The sequence below is a fragment of the Zingiber officinale genome, chromosome 4A, assembly GCF_018446385.1.
Source record: "Zingiber officinale cultivar Zhangliang chromosome 4A, Zo_v1.1, whole genome shotgun sequence".
NCBI lineage: Eukaryota > Viridiplantae > Streptophyta > Magnoliopsida > Zingiberales > Zingiberaceae > Zingiber > Zingiber officinale.
This window is the reverse complement of record NC_055992.1, coordinates 112854195-112869221: the sequence shown is the minus strand read 5'-3', so window position 1 is coordinate 112869221 and position 15027 is coordinate 112854195.

Below are 15027 nucleotides of genomic sequence, written 5' to 3'. Positions count from 1 at the left end.
GTAACTGTGAAAAATAATTTGAGATATATTCGCCCCCAAATCACAACGAAAACACTTTATGACACTAGAATGTTGAATTTTCACAAGAACTCTAAAGTTGTTGAAAATGGTAATATAATCAGACCTATGCTTCATAAGATAAACCCAAGAATAACGAGTGTAATCATCAATAAACAAAACATAATACCTTGAACTCCTTTTGTAGGAATAGGAGAGGGTCCTCACACATCAGAATGGATAAGATCAAATGGAGTAGGATAAAAAAAAGATTTACAAAATGGTAAATCGAAAAATTTGGTCAGTTTACAACCACTACAATCAGAAATACCAAAACTTTTTAAAGGTCATAATACTCTTGTAGAAGCTAAAAACTACAAACGAGACGCTGAAACATGACCTAAATAAGAGTGCCACAAATAAAAATCAGAAGATGAACGACTAAATTGAAGTGATGATAAATCCACACTCGAAGCTACAACTTATGGTACTTTGAATTGATCTAAAACATAGAGACCTCTAAATTACATTAAACTAAAATTAATATACTTTTTAAAGCCTCTTCACTGTATCTCTTAATTTTAGTTCTTAATTAATATTGGATGAAATTAACTGATAAATTTATACCATTTGAAAATTTAAAAATTTAATATTTTTTTAATTAAGAGACTTTGAGTAACTCATTCGTGGTGTTGATTAATAAATATTATTATCCTAGCTGTAAATTTATGTTATTGAATTTAAATTTGAAATTAGCTAATAGACCTAGAAAATTTTGAATATCTATTTTCTCAAATCTGAATTTGATAATGTAAATTGATAGTAGTAAATTTTGAAATAGATAGTAAAAATATAATTATTTCATGGGAGAATGAGCACTGTATGATTTTGGTATTATAAAAATTAGATATGCAAAAGGAGATTTCGAAATCTTCATGCATGGTTTAGTTAAATGTAGAATTAATTATGATAACAACATGAATTGCCAGCGGAAATGAATAATATTATACACTGCGTGCGGCGCGGGATTACTCAAATCCTGGAAGAATTAATTAGGATAACAACATGGATTGCATTTGGATACCGGCTCGCTGTTGGAACAAATGATATTTTTTTTAACGGTAAATTGTGGTACTTTTATGTATAGGTGAATCTTGTTGTCTATAATTTGGTCAGCTAAAAATGAATTATAATACATACATATAATTAATATGTAATTAATATATAGAGATGATATTACGAGTAAGTTTGGAAATCCCAAAATCGTGTATCCGGCCGGTTCCCATTTTACCATTGTCCTCGTCGTTGGGCCAGTACGAATCAAAAATTTATTCGAACCACTTTTACCTTTTTGCCGTGAATTAAAATTACCTATTTTTTTTCTCAGTTTAGCGATTGCTCTCCTGCCTCGCCTGCGATTTCTGATAAACAATTGTCTTTTGTTTTTATATCTTTGGTATCTTTTTGCCTCTAGGCAAAGGAAGCAAGAAAAAAATCATCCAAGACATGGACCCGAAGACAAAAGAAGCCATGATAACATGAAATTTTACAAACTTTATCCTGTTCAGACACCAGGTACACCTGATACCAGCCATTTAAAAAAGGTATACATCTATTTCTCCAATCGACCGTCATTTTCCTTGTGGATCACAATGCTTAATTTATGGTTCTTGCTCAACTCTATATGTTATGCCAATTGTAATTGGGAAACTAAACCAAATTGACAAAAATAGTTTTTGAGGTCAGATTTTGGGGATCTCAAATAGTGTTTCGAGTTCTTATTTGTGTTTTTGGATATAAATAATACATTTCCCACACACATACATACTCACGTTTACATTACCCACACGTGTGTGCGCACGTACACACATGTACTCACAGCTAAATTAATATTCACCACCCCCTCATAAAAATTACTGTTGTTGCAATCCTTCAGATGTGTAAGTTCAATCGGTCCATTTATGCACTAAAACAAGTTTTAAGATCTTGGAACATCCGGTTTAATGAAGTAATCCCGTTATATGGATTTATTCAGTGTCCGGATGAGTCTTGTGTATACAAGAAGTGTAACGGAAATGTAGTGGTATTTCTTGTACTATACGTAAATGATATTTTGTTAATTGATAACAATGTCAAAGTGTTATCAGACGTAAAAGTATGGTTGTCCAAACAATTCAATATGAAGGACTTAGGAGAATGTGCACACATTCTTGGGATCAAAGTCATAAGGGATCGCAAGAAAAGGATATTGTGTCTATCTCAAGCCTTATATATAGATATAATCCTTTCTCGTTTTAGCATGCAAAACTCCAAGAAAGGTTTCTTACTTTTTCGGCATGGAGTATCTTTATCTAAAGAGATGTCTCCGAAGACATCAAAGGAGATAGAGGACATGAAGACAATTCCTAATGCTTTAGCTGTGGGAAGCCTAATATATGCAATGCTGTGTACAAGACCGGACATCTGCTTTGCCGTAGGCATGGTTAGCAGATATCAAAGTAATCAGGACAAGGACATTGGATGACTATAAAACATATATTAAAGTACCTGAGAATGACTAGAGATTATATGCTAGTTTACCAAGCAGATGATATGCTCCCTGTGGGTTACACGGATTCAGACTTCCAATCAGATAGGGACAATAGTAAGTCTACATCAAGCTATGTGTTTACTTTAGGAGGTGGAGCCATTGCATGGAGGAGTGTTAAGCAGAAATACGTTTTAGACTCAACCATGGAAGCTGAGTATGTGGCAGCCTCTTAGGCAGCCAAAGAAGCTGTATGGCTTAGGAACTTCCTAATGGACTTAGATGTGATTCCTGATTTGTCCAAAATCATCACAATTTATTGTGATAATAGCGATGCAGTTACAAACTCGAAGGAACCACGAGCCCATAAGGCGAGTAAACATATAGAGCACAAGTACCACCTGATACGAGACATCGTCAAGCGAGGAGAAGTTGTTGTCGCCAAGATTGCATCAGCAGATAACCTGGTAGATCCTTTTACTAAGGCCCTTCTGGCGAAAACTTTTGATCGACATGTGGAGGGGATGAGAATTAGATGTATGACAGCAGATATGGCAGTCTTTTAGTATAAGTGAAAGATTGTTAGAGTGTATACTAAAAGCCTAGCTTTTGTAAACATTCATTTTGAAATAAAGAATCACATTGGTCAAAAATGTCTACATTTATGCTAAGTGTAGTTGTTCGATTAATTTATATTGTAGATAACATGGTGTGTGGTGTCACACACAGAAGATCATGTTATCAGTTCCTTATAAATTATAAACAGTAGCTCACGATTGAGATGGAAATGAACAGACCATCAGAACAATTGTAGTGTAATTAGGAATTAGTTTATCTTGACTATATAATTACACTAGTACACTTAGAGTGTATTGAGTAGGACCATTTAGGCGTTTCTTTTTATCTTGACTAAATAAAAGAACAAGACCTCGGTTATTATGGAAATGTGTGCTCTTAATCCTAATATAATGACAAGCACATATATTTAATATTTATTTCTTTAATTTATCAATGGATGAGATTTAGTTCGATAAATCAAAAGGGCCGATAAGTTGAGAAATGATATTACTTATAGTGTATGTTGTTTATTATAGAAGGAAATTGTGTCCTAGTAATCTAGGTTGATAATGTCCCCAAGAGGAGCTCATAAGGATTGTCATGTTAAATCCTGCATACGATTGCATGTTCTCTAGAAGGTACCTCTAGAGTCATGTTTATGGACTGAATGACTGGCTCAAACTGTGGTTATCACATTGTGACATATCCATCCTTATTAGCTAGGTAGGCTCTTTTACATACCGCATTTCCCTTCTTTATTCTCTCATGGAGATTATATTCTATGCCTACTAGTTACCGTTCCTGTTACCCTATAGATATCATATTTTCATATTGGATTGTACTTGCTTGGTTCGTAGACTCATGATGTCTACATTATAGGTGAGGAAGCCATCCTCCAGGACATAGTGGAAGGCACACGGTTGGAGTAGATGAGGAGGCGCGATGGACGCATGACACACTTTTTGGACGCCTTATGAGCGTTGTGAAGGCTTGCTTCTCGTGGGTCTTTTCTTTTGCATTTGTATGAGGAGTTGTGATGGTGCTTCCCTGTACCTTTTATAGACTACTTGATGGTGAAGTTACTAGTTATGTGGGTATGGTGGTTCATTTTGATGGTATTGCTATTACAATTATTATTTTCTATAGCAGAGGTTGAGAGGGTTGTCCTTAGTTGATAAAAAAAAATACTGAGGGAAGTTTAGGGTTGCTTCATGAGCTATCACCTGAAACTACTCTAAACTTAAGGACGAGTTCTTTCAATCCGGGGTGATTGATGTTGGGACCGCTAGGCCGTCTAAAAGGGAAGGTTGAATAACCCTGCACAAAATAAAATAAATACACTTCTCGGACTTTAAAACGACACTTGCATAAATAAATAAATAAACAGAAAGACAGAGGCTCAGAGGTTTATTTGGTTACAACCGGGGAGGTTGTTAATCCAAGGAAGTTATCGTGCACTAAAGATCTCCTTCATGTGGAGAAGCCTCTTTACAACAATAAAGCACAGAAATGAGAAGCTAAACTAACAAAGGAAGCGCACAAGTGTTGTATGCAAGAATTGCTTGTTCATTTGAAGCTTTCGGGCTCCTGGAGTGGGATAAAAAGTTATCCCTGATGCAACGGTCAAAATCCACGTCATTGTGGATAAAAACAGGGTTCCGAGCGCCCCGGACTGGTCCAGGCGCCCCGGGTGGGAAAAGTCAATCATGTTGACTTTTTCGCTTGGATCTTCTACTCCGGTTCTGTTCGCCTCAATCCGGGTCTTCCGCTCCGGTTCCGCTCGCTTGGGTGATTCTGGCCATCTGGAATAGGACTCACCCGAACCCAATTTCCAACCTTCTCGAGCAATCTTCCGCTCCGGCTTCTCGTCCCTTAGAAACGCCGCGCGCCACCTTCTCAGCCACCCTCGTACTTTTCCACAGTACCTCGTCCCTCAGACACACCGAGTCCGTCGACTCTCTCACGTGCCGTCCTTCTCACTAGCTGCGTCTTTTGCTCGACTCTCTGTGCCCCTAAGCTCCCGCACACTTAGACACAAGGTTAAAATACCACAGGACTTAACTTAACTTGTTTGATCACATCAAAATAATCCTAGGGTTCCAACAATCTCCCTCTTTTTGATGTGAGCAACCTAAGTTAAGATAGGGTAAAAAAACATAAAATTAAAACAGTAAATAAAGTTCAAAAATAAAAAAAAAATTATAATCTACCTCCCCCTAGACTTAATCTTTTCCTTCTCCCCCTTTGATCATATAAAAATGGGGTACCAAGAAACATCTAAGGGTAATAAGTTTGAAAATTTTGAAAAATTTTTGAAAATTATTTTGTTATATATATATATATATATATAATTTGCAATAATTTTAGAAGCCTTTAAAAATTTCTAAGTAAATCATAAGTTAGACAACTCAAAAAAAATATTTTTGAGAAATTTCCAAATAAAAATTTGAGTAATTTTTTTAAAAGAAAATATTTTTGAGAAATTTTTCTAAGTTTTCACAAAAAATATTTTTAACAATTTTCTAAAAAAATTAAGTAACTTTTTTAAAACATTGTCTAATTTCAATTTAATGCTTTATCAATTAGTCAATTAAACTTTTTATTTTAATACTTGACTTCCAGATAGTGGCAAGGCACTAGGCCTTCTTGGTTATTGGAGCAATAACCACTTTCTAGACAAAGTCTCATAAAGAAATTAAACGTTTAATTTTTTCGCTGAAAGCGCTAAGTCTAATTAAAGTTTAAGTTAGACAAGACTTTGGAACCCAATATAGGTTATAGCCAACTGGACTAATTAAGAACTTTTTAGGGACATATTTCTTTAAAATTTTTCTAATTTTTCCTTTATGATATTTAAAATATCAGTTCATGTTGTATTTTCTAACACATGAATTATATGTGCATGCATGATTTTTCAAGTCCTCCTCCGTGTTGGCCCTGGGACAGGTTAGCGGGGGCGTTGGGGGCGAGCGTATTTGTCTTTTGCCACCATGTATGATTTTTCAAGTTATCTACTTGTATTTTCAAATTATCATTTTCTAATTTTACTTTGTCAAACTCTTTTAATGGGCAAAATTTAGCTAGAATTAATTTTAAATTTTTAATCTCTTTTTTTAATTTGCAGTAATATTTAGTTAATAATTTAACAAACTTAAATAATTTATCGGGAGGAAGAGATCGTACCTGACTTACCTTGTCAATCTCGTTATCCGTGTCTCCCCCTGAACTGCTACTTTCTTTCAATGTAGCTCCCCCTTCATTGATGCTCTTGATGCTCATTTCGGACGAGCTTGAATCGTAGTCCTCGTCTTGATGACTTGCCATTAATGCAAATCCGGCGAAGGCCTCAACTTCCGATTCAGACGATGTATCGTCCCACGTCGCTTTTAGTGTCTTGAACTTGTACGTTTGGACATGCTTCTTTCCTTTGTCCTTATCCTTGTTCCTTAGCTTGGGGCAGTTGTCTTTGACGTGCCCTTCTTCATTGCAGTGGTAGCATCTGATCGCCCTTTTCTTTCTACCCTGCGGATGGTTAGTTTTTTTTTATTTAAATAATTTTTTAAAACGCCTTACCATCATTACCACTTCCTCGTCGCCGAGAGAAGATTCTGACTCATGTTCGTCTCTCGATGTCTTGAGGGTGATGTTGTACTTTAGCTCCTTCATACCTGTACATCTCGATTCATACACTTCAAATGTTGAAAATAATTCTTCCAAGGTAATTGATTCTAAGCCCTTAGAAATATAAAAATCATCTACTAGTGATGCTCATTTCGTATTCCTAGGGAATGCATTGAGTGCGTACCTTAGCGAATTTTGGTTACTTACCTTTTCTCTGAGATTAAGTTCGGTGATGAGCTCCTTGATCTTCGAATGAAGGTGTGTAATCGTTTTGTCTTCTTTAAATCGCAGGTTGGTGAGTTGGTTATGAAGTAGGTCACGTCTAGCGAGCTTGGCTTCAAACGTCCCTTCGTGTAGCTCAAGGAACTTCTCCCAAAGCTCCTTTGCAGAGTTGTAGTTGCCGATCCAGTTGACTTCTTGTGGTGGAAGGACGCTCAGCAGATGGAACTCTGCTTTGTCGTTTGCCACGTAGTCGGTCTGCTCCTTTTTCGACCACTGGTATTTTTCTTTGCCTTCCAATACTATAAAACCGAACTTCATTATTAAAAGTAAATCGAAATCAGTTTTGAAAAATACCTGAATTCGCTTTTTCCAGCTAGCGAACTCCCCCTCGAACTTCGATGGGTATATGCTCAGTCCGGCCATTGATTCGGTGCTTCGTTCGGCAGTTAGTCCTCCTGAAATATCCTGGCTATGATAGCACTTATTGGGACTGCTAGGCCATCTAAGGGGGGGTTGAATAGCCCTACACAAAATAAAGCAAATACCCTTCTCGGACTTTAAAACGACACTTGCATAAATAAATAAATAAATAAACAAACAAATAAACAGAAAGACAGAGGCTCAGAGGTCTACTTAGTTATAATTGGGGAGGTTGTTATTCCAAGGAAGTTATCGTGCACTAAGATCTCCTTCAGGCGGAAAAACCTCTTTACAGCAATGAAGCACAGAAAATGAGAAGCTAAACTAATAAAGGAAGTACACAAGTGTTGTATGCAAGAATTGTTTGTTCATTTGAAGCTTCTGGACCAAGGTTGTATTTATAGCCTTGGTCGGGGCGCTTGGAAGGGTTCCAAACACCTGGAGTGGGATAAAAAGTTATCCCCGATGCAACGGTAAAAATCCACGTCATTGTGGATAAAAACAAGGTTCCGGGCACCCCGGACTAGTCCGGGCGCCTCGGGTGGGAAATGTTAACAGTGTTGACTTTTTCCGCTTAGGTCTTCTACTCCGGTTCCGTTCGCCTCGATCCGGGTCTTCTATTCCAGCTCCGCTTGCTTGGGTAATTCTGGCCATCCGGAATAGGGCTCACCCAAATCTAATTTCTAGCCTTCTCGAGCAACCTTCCACTCCGGCTTCTCGTCCCTCGGAAATGTTGTACGCCTCTTTCTCGTTTGCTCGCATACTCTTCCTCACACTACAAGAAAAAAAGTCTAACAACAACGGTTTTTCACCGTTGTCGTAGCCCCTTTAGAACTGTTGTTAAATGCTGTGTTGTTAAAGGAGGTGCTTAAAGACAACAGTTTTAACCGTTGTCTTTGAAAGCAAAGACAACAAGTTTTACAACGGTGAAAAACCGTTGTCTTTTCCTTCAAAGACAATAGTTTTTCACCGTTGTCTTTGAGCGTGCACCTTTAACAACAAGGCATTCAACAACAGTTTTAAACTGTCTACAACAACGGTGAAAAACCGTTATCTTTTTTCAGATAAAAATAATTTATATATATTAAAATTCAATATACAATTTTCCAATATTATAAATCATTCAAAATATTAAATTTGAAAATCAAAGTTAACATACAATTTTTCTAATATTCAAAAATAATATTTACAACATCCTGAAGAAATTGCATAAGCAACTAACAAAATGACAACTAATGACACTATTAAAGCAAAATTAGAGCAACACAACATCCTAATCCTAGAAAAGTAGCACAGCATCCTAATCCTGCTATCCAGCTTTCAAGAGTTAGATCATTCAAACTTCTTTTGCCATGTACAACACTAGAAGAGTAACAAAAAACTGCTTCTTAATTCTCCTAATCATTCATCTTCTTCATCCTTGCCATGTTTGCATTGTACTTGGATCGAAGTGGATCGTTCAAACTCCACCTGTAAGAAGAAAATAAAGAAAGGTCACTTGATCTGAACATGCCTATTAATAATAAAAAATCTAAAATCTCATAAAGTAGACTTAGTTCATTAATAATGCATCATATTGATAATCAAATTACCATAACAGTTCAATAGGAAATGTACATATTAGTAGATAATCATATACTAGTAGCCAACCATTTATTTATTAAAAATGTAAAGTATGAGGAAAATAATTGCAAATAAAGAATAACTGCAAATTAAGTAATTGTAGAAAATCATGCAACTGCATACATTCAACCCAAGAAATTGTAGAAAATCATGAGCTTCAAAAGCATATGGATTGTAAAGTAAAGATGATCATTTGTCACATAGGAGCAGCAATATGCCTACAGAAATATTAAGCTAGAACACACATGATTAGAACCATGTTAAGTGGAAGTCAAGATACATTGATCACTTCCCAAGATACATGCTTTCTTCCTTTCCTTCCTTTATTCATAATTAAACAATCTTAACACCCTTCATGTATACATTCAATAGGGGTGATATATGTGTTTTATGACTAAATTAAATGCATAATAAAAAGTATATATAAACTCACATTTCCATTAGGGGTGCTGGACCATACATTGTACTTCATATTTTTGTGAATATCATCCTCACTGTATGATTTTATGATAAAGAACTTTGCATTAGAGTATTTGTCAGAGAAGTCTAGCTGGTTGTACTGTTCCTGTCCAACGATACTATAGGTTCTGACTCTCACTAGAATTCATTGGAACATGCCCAACAACCTTCTGACTCTTCGAGCAGACTTCCTTTGGTCCTTTGTTTAGTTAACTGAATTCATGATCATTACTATGACCTCAAGGATGATAATTGCCATCCATAAACATACCTAGATGTCCATAACCAAATTCATGCATTCTGCTACTAACCAAAGGCACAGTTGGACGCATTCTAGATGTTGTCCATGGACCATTCATTCCCTAGGAAATATATGAATAAGCAGTAAATGCCACGGATACAAGCATTTGTAATGTAATTGTTAACCTTGGCCATCAAAGAAAAAAAATATATAATTAGAACTCCTAACCATTCCACAACTAGAATTAAATCTAGTTTATATACGAAATCACCTCCACAATTTACCCAAATCGACAAATCACGACAAACAACTAAATAACCAAAACAAATAGAAAGATGGTTTCCCTTCTACAAAACATATTCCAATTTCTTACACATCCCCTCCTCCTCAACAAATTAGAATAACCTATTAATTAACTCTGCAACAACCCCCACAACTAAACAAAAACTCACCTCAATTGATCCTTGAATCTGATCGAAACAGAGTTGTTGGCCGGAGCAATGCTGTTGGAGGGATTTTGGCCGGACGGATCAGTAATAAACGATCACACAACCAAACTCAACATCCCAAACAACGTATACAATCAAGTCCACACAAATCTAGCACTAAAAATAACTTACCCTCGAGCCATATCTGATATCTCTCTCGTGTTAGGATCCTTCGTACGGAGGCTAGAGAGGGGGGTGTGAATAGCCGACCCCAAATCGTCGTTTCTTTCTACAAAACGTGTTAGCGCAGCGGAAAATACAAAGAAACGAAAGAGAAGAAAACCAAACCTTAACACAAGGATGTAACGAGGTTCGGAGATTAGGGCTCCTACTCCTCGGCGTGTCCGTAAGGTGGACGAGTCCAGTCAATCCGTCGGTGGATGAGCCCCCGGAGAACCGGCTAATACAATATACTCCTTGTGGGTGGAGAAACCTCGCCACAAACGTTTGCAACAGCAAACAAAGAGTACAAGAACAGTAAGAAAAGCAATACAATATGAATACAATATCACTCTACCAATTGCTTGCTTTCTTGTCGACTGGAGGTGAAGCAGCAACTTCACAACCCAAACGCAGCAGCTGGTCGACGACTGGAAGCTCACGCGAAGCTTCGGAGGCGAGCTCAATCAAAGCTCAGTTGAAGCAGAAGCTTCAGCAGCAGAAGAACAGAAGTTCTAGAAGAAAAGAAGAAGTTTCAGTGCAGCAGCAGCCCTCGACCCCTTTATACCTGCGAAGAAGACAGCGAAGAAACTAGCCGTTGCTACGCAACGGCTAGGACGTGGACCGATCAGGCTGAAGCCTGATCGGTCTGGGCCTTGCCTGATCGGTCGTGGGGACCGATCAGGCCCTGTGCTGATCGGTCCCCAGACCGATCAGAAGGCTTCACAGAGAGTTGCCCAACTCGTAGGAATCTGATCGGTCCCGGACCGATCCCACCGTCTGATCGGTCCGGGACCGATCAGGGCTCATACGACGGTCCCAGATCGATCGTAAGAAGCCCACAACCTTGTTTGTTATCGATTGGTCACGGCACGATCGATACACAACGATCGATCTGCCCGGACCGATCCGAACAATTTTGCCCAAACCAGTCCCAAGTCTCCCAAACCAACATCCGATCAACCTTGACAGTTGGTACATCATGCTTAACATCCGGTCACTCCCTTGACCGCTAAGACTCCTCACCAAGTGTCCGGTCAATCCCTTTGACCCACTTGGACTTTTCTCTTCGTGTCAAGTATCCGGTCCTCCTTGACCTACTTGACCTTCTCAACACCGATGTCAGATCATCCTTGATCCATACGGATTTTCCTGCCAGGCTCACTCACGGGACTTTCACCTAGCTTCACTCACTAGGGTTTTCCATCCGCCTAACATCCCAGTTAGGACTTTCCGTGCCAGTCTCCATACTTGGACTTTTCCGGTGCTTGGACTTTCCTCGTACAAGTCTCCGTGCTTGGACTTTCCCGCAAGTCTCCATACTTGGACTTTGCCAAGCTACCTTGGACTTGCACAAGTCTCAGGTACTTGGACTTTTCGATGTCAAGTCTCCATACTTGGACTTTTCGTGAATCAGGTCAACTAGGTCAACCTTGACCTAAGGTTGCACCTACAATCTCCCAAACACCTATTCTTGTCAAACATCAAGAATACAACTCTCTCACGAGTGTCAAACATCAACATGCAACTCAACTAGGTCAACCTTGACCTAAGGTTGCACCGACAATCTTCCCAAGTCAAACATCAAAATACAACTCGAGTCAAGTCACCTCGAGTCGGGTCAACCAGGTCAACCTTGACCTAAGGTTGCACCAACAATCTCCCCCTTTTTGATGTTTGACAAAACCCATAATCAAGTTAGGTTAACCCGATAACCTAACTTAGGTTTTCCAATAGTTTTCCAATGTTCTTCCTTGAACATTCTCTGGACATTCTCCCCTTAGGTTAACCCGATAACCTAACTTGGGTTCTCCAATAATTCTCCCCCTTTTTGACACACATCAAAAAGAATTCCAATGTTCTTCCTCGAACATTCCTTGACATTCTTCCCCTAGCTTAGGTTAACCCGATAACCTAACTTGGGTTCTCCAATAATTCTCCAATGAATACTCTCCCCTTTTTGACACATATCAAAAAGAAAAAGGAGAGTATCAAGGTCAAGAGTTTCTTCCTAATGAAAGTCCCATACCTTTCATTAAAACTCTTAATCTCCCCCTTGATACTAAACTTAACAATCAACTTAGTGATAATCCCATATCACTAACCCTCAAAAGTCTTGGGTAAAACTCCCCTAAAGTCAACTCCCCTTGACAGTTAGGTAAAACTCCCCCTAAAGGTCAACTCCCCTTGACCAACAATATCTTGGAGAGTTTCAAACCTTTAGAAATCCACAGAACCCAACTTCTAGCTGAACTTTCAGACAACAGACTGAAATCAGGCAAGTTGGCACGCCCTGATCGGTCCCCAGACCGATCAGAGTCCATCTGGACCGGTCCAGTGACCGATCCACACCTCACTGATCGCACTGGATCTCACTGGATCGGTCTGCAGACCGATCCATGCTTCCTTGGATCGGTCCGCAGACCGATCAAGGCTCTAAACACAGATTTCTGATTTTCCTCTTCCGAAATTCAGAAACCCTTTAAAAATTCCAGAAAATTTCAAAAATTATAAAATTTTGAGGATACATTCCTCATAACATATACTATCATGGAAAAATAATTTTCTATGAAAATAACTTCTATTTTTCAATCTTGATACAAAGTTCAAAAACTTTGAAATAGTTCAAGTTTAACTCAGCTTTGTATCATAATGTTCAATGATGAATGCAATCACTAAGATGGCTTCGTCAAGGTTTTCCAAATCAATTTCAAAATGATTTTAATCCTTTTAATTTAGGACCATAATCTTAGGGCTAAATGTACATGACTTGTACACAAGCTTTCCCTATGATCCTCCATTTCTTGAATTAGGCTCATCTAGGTACAAGAACTATGCACCTTGATCCTAATTCATGATCCTAATATCTCACACACATCTAAAGTGTATCAAACACATCCATGACAATTTTGATGTGAGATATGGGTTTAGGTATCTTAGACTAAGGTCTCATGCATTTTCAAAACACAAATTTGATCTCAATATCAAGATGTGTTTTTCATCCTTAAATCAATTCAATTGATTATTAATGCAAAAGATGATGGCATGGCATAAAATGGTATCATAAATGAAAACATGTGCCAATGTCATGATGTCATGCCATAAAGTTTGAAACTTAAATAAACATGACATAAAAACTAGCCTAAGCATTATCATGACATTTCAAATGATAATGAAACTAAGCATGATGTCATGACATGTGGAGGCAAACAATCATGGCAAGATTTAGCATAAATAAATATACCTAGATTACCTATCTAAGTATCCTTAACCACTTGGCTAACTTCAAATTTAATCCTACATTGCCCCAAAATGCCAAAATCCTAATTTTGACACTTCTTGAACTCTAGATTAATTCATGCCACTTAAAGATCAAATTTATCCTCAAAACTTGGCATGTTTCATTTTTCCTCGAGAGTTCTCTAGATTTTCCCAAATTGTGCCAATTGATATTAAAAATGAAATTTCCAATCTTTAGGCACATTTAACTCTTCAAAGGAGTAAATGATAATTCCATTTCATTTTCAAAAGTTCTCAAAACCTTGAAAATGCTCCTTGAGTGTCAATTTCCTCAAAGTTGGGTTAACTACCCTTCTAATCGGAGTTGACACTCTCTAACCCATCTATGGGGTAGAGAAGATGCTCCTAGGAACCCAATACCTATTAGAGCTCATTGGGTTCACTAAATATTCACTAGGGATAACTTCCCTAGCAACCCTCCTAATGACCCTCTTAGGCTTTAAAGCCTTGGTCATTTGGGACTCATCAAGATCAACTCTAGGGGTGACTCCCCTTGTGACCTTGGTGGTGGTCTTCCTAGCCCTAGATTTTGTTCCATAATCGAATGGAACATTATGATAGGTGGGCTTGACCATTTGGGACTTAGGTTTGTGACCCAAACCTTTCTTGTCCTTGGGCTTTGAAATTTGACCCTTAGACCCTAGAGTTGACTTCTCTAAATTCTTTAGGGCCTTTTCTAGAGTGTTAAGTCTTGACCTCAAGACTTGATTTTCTTTCTCTAATACCTCAAGTTTTGATTTATCATTTTTCTTTGAGGTATTCCTAGGCATGTGTCTAGATGATTTGGGATTTCTATCTAGATTTTCCTTAGCCTTAGATGAGTTAATTCTAGGGTTAGCATTTCTAGAATTGTTCTTATCTAGGCTAACATGCTTGGCTCCTAAGCACATGTATCGATTTCTAGTGTTAACATGCTTATCATTATTGACAATGGCAATAAGACTACTAGCATGCATCCTACTAGAATTGCAAGAATGAGCTTTAAATGTTACCTTAGGGTTAGCCTTAGCTCCCCCTTTACATGTGTTTGGCCTCTTGTCCTTGTGAGGTTGCCTCCCCCTTGGACATTGACTCCTATAGTGTCCCCGTTGCTTGCATTGGAAGCACACCACGTGCTTCTTGCTCTTGCATGTCGGGACTCCGACTTCTTGACCTTTGGTGCGGTGGAGTCTTTCCTAACCCCTCTTTGGACACTTACTCTTAGGTGCCCAAACTTCCCTACCTCAAAACACATTATGTGTAATTTGCTTGAAATCAGGTGTTTGAGTTACCTAGGGTTGTGGATGTGAATGAGCTTTCTTCTTCATCCCTTGGGAGTAGATGCACTTCTTGCTCAGATCTTGAACAAGAGCTCTCCTCCTCTTCTTCCTTGGATGTAGAGTAGCCCTCGACTCGATTAGCTTCCTCTATGA